This window comes from Macadamia integrifolia, unplaced genomic scaffold (genome assembly GCF_013358625.1).
Source record: "Macadamia integrifolia cultivar HAES 741 unplaced genomic scaffold, SCU_Mint_v3 scaffold316, whole genome shotgun sequence".
Taxonomy (NCBI): Eukaryota; Viridiplantae; Streptophyta; class Magnoliopsida; order Proteales; family Proteaceae; genus Macadamia; species Macadamia integrifolia.
Genome location: NW_024869254.1, coordinates 428,193 through 430,806, shown reverse-complemented (window position 1 = coordinate 430,806; position 2,614 = coordinate 428,193). Strand labels below are relative to the sequence as shown.

General features: G+C 36.9%; 1 non-coding gene across 1 annotated transcript; it reads right to left on the bottom strand.

Moving 5' to 3' along the window:
• Positions 1-1,769: 1,769 nt before the first annotated feature.
• LOC122067834 lies at positions 1,770-1,876 on the bottom strand. The gene has a single exon (XR_006136888.1). It is a non-coding gene; the product is annotated as a small nucleolar RNA R71 (small nucleolar RNA).
• Between the last annotated feature and the right edge of the window lie 738 nt (positions 1,877-2,614).

The following is a 2,614-nucleotide window of genomic DNA, read 5'->3' as shown; positions in this document are numbered from 1 at the left end:
TTTTTTTTTTTTAAATGAATGCAAGAACTTTTGTTTTTGATTCATTCTTTTATTTTATTGTGTATGGTGTTGAAGTTGTAATTTTAATTTCTAGTTCTGGGTTAGATTTAGGTGACAAGAACAAGCTGTGGAGCATCTCTTTCAAGTTCATTTTTTCACTTCTAGATTTGTTTTCCCCAGACCTAGTAATTTTAGATTTGGATCATTCCAGATCTAGTTTTTAGGGCTGATAGTATTTCAAATCAATCAAGTTTTCAAGTTCAAGTATTGAAGTTCAGGTAAGTAGGCTTCTACATAAGTCTTGTCATCCCCTCTCATTCCCTCTTCTGGCTATCCATTCATTCTTAATTTAGGCTTTTATTTTCAGTTTTTATTTTGATGCTTTCCCTTTCCCCCATGGTCCTTGGCTAGATGCATGTGTTGGCTTTGGCCCTCTCAAGCTATGGAACCATCCTTTTACTTTTCTTATTTATATTGCATCATTCCCCTAAAGCTAAGTAGAGCAGCCCTTATAAGAGTAACTCTCTAGTCAAGTAGGAAAGCTCATATTATTTATAGTGCATCCCTTGGGCGAACTAGAGAAACCTACTTGTGTGCCTCTCTCTAACTTTGTCCCCTTTATTTGCACTTTTATTTACTTTTCAGCACTTTTACTTTCAGTTATTTGCTTTTTAATTGCGTGGTTTGAGTATTTAAATTCCTACATGACGAATGGTTAGGTTGTTCAATTTTTAATTTCGATTCCAATTTTCAATTTTCTTAGTTGTGTTGGTTAGGAAGTTCTATTATATGCATTGTTTTAGGTCGGTGGTTAGAAGTAGATCACCATATTCAATCTTTACACTTTTACATTACTAAAAGAAGCTAAAAATAAATTGGCTACTCTCCTTATGTTCGACCCATTAGTTACACTGATCCGTATGCTTGCGGTTACTTTTAAATCTCAAACATGTTTTTCGCACTGTTGCCAGAGAGACAGTTCCATGTTATTTTTCGCTTTCTTTTGGTAAATCGAAGTGCTTTGTTTTCTTTTTTCTTTATCATTTATTGAATTCCTAAGAAGAACAATTTGTAATAATAGTTGTATAGGTGGAGGTTGCCAAGCCTCACAGTATGGTAAAGACAGGTTTCGCCCTATAGCAGTACCTCATGAATTGAGCAACCCCGGATCCCTATTGGTAAGCTCACAAAAAGCCAAAAAAAACTCAAAAATTAAAAAAAAATCAAAAATCAAAAATCAAAAAAATATTTTCCCTTCTTTTGTGGTAGTCTTATTCTACTTATGTTTAGTTTTTTGTTGCATGAGTCCTAGGTGGGTCTATAATACTGAGAATAGGTTAGAAAGATGAGATCCAATAAGTAGTGACCCTATACATATACTCTCATCAATACCTTTTATTATAGGAGACCAATAGCAAAACCCTCCACCTAAATCTCTGAAAGATAGGTTCTACCCTACTAGAGCAGCCCAACCTTCCTGTATAATTCTTCCACAAGCCCAAGGAAATAATTTTGAGCTCAAATCTTAGTACATCACTATGTTGCCCCACTTCCATGGGCTGATATTTCTAAGGGAATTTGAAAAGGTATGTGTCCTAATTAAGATCCAACAACTTTTTGATGATGCTGTTAAGCTTAGGTTCATCACTTTGCATTAAAAGACCAAGCTAAGAAATGGTTATATGGGTTACCCACAAATCCCATAACCACATGGAAACACTTCACAGTTGTCTTCCTCAAGAAGTTCTTCCCAACTTACAAGACCAAATAAGCTTAGAAATGATATCCTTCAGTTTAGGCAAAAGCCTAGTGAGTCATTTTCTAAACTTATGGACAGATTCAAGGATCTACTCCAAGAATGCCCTCACCATGACCTAGACTTATAGAATTTATGCCAAATAATTTATGAGGGTATTGATTACCCAACTAAACAAATGATAGAGTCTATGTGCCCTGAGGGATTCATATCCCTTACAGATGAAGGAAAGGCATGGAAATTCTTACTTGACTTAAATGACAAAATCCGTGAGCGGGAGTCAACCCAATAAAGTGAAAGAACCATAGGAGCGAAAGGATATTTTGTGGATGGGTTCGTAGCCAAGGAAGCCCACTTGGATAGCCTAATCAAAAGGATTGAGGCTATTGTTCCTTAAGAGCCATCATTAGTCAATATAGTTAAGATGTGTAATTGGTGCCAGTCCCGTAGACATGCTATAGAAGAATGACCAAATACCTCTGAGGGCACTTCCAATGACACTTACAATCCAGGATGGAGAAATCACCCAAATTTCACCTGGAACCAAGGCAACTAAGTAGGACCTTCCAATTTTCATAATCAAAGTCAACCTGGACCCCAAAGGCCTCCCTTTGCACAATAGCCTTTTCCCAAAATACTTTTCCTAGGCCCCCTCTCCTATCATCTTATCAGCATCCCCCTGGGTTTACCAGCATTGGAAAGGCAAGTAGAGTAAGTCATTTAGAAAAGAATATGGCCCTCCTCATGACAAGCCATCAAAATCTTACGAGAGAACTCACTCAAGTTGTCTCAATTTTACATGAGAGGGAGAAGGAAACTTTTCCCAGTCAACCAGAGCCTAACCCTAAGCATCATCAA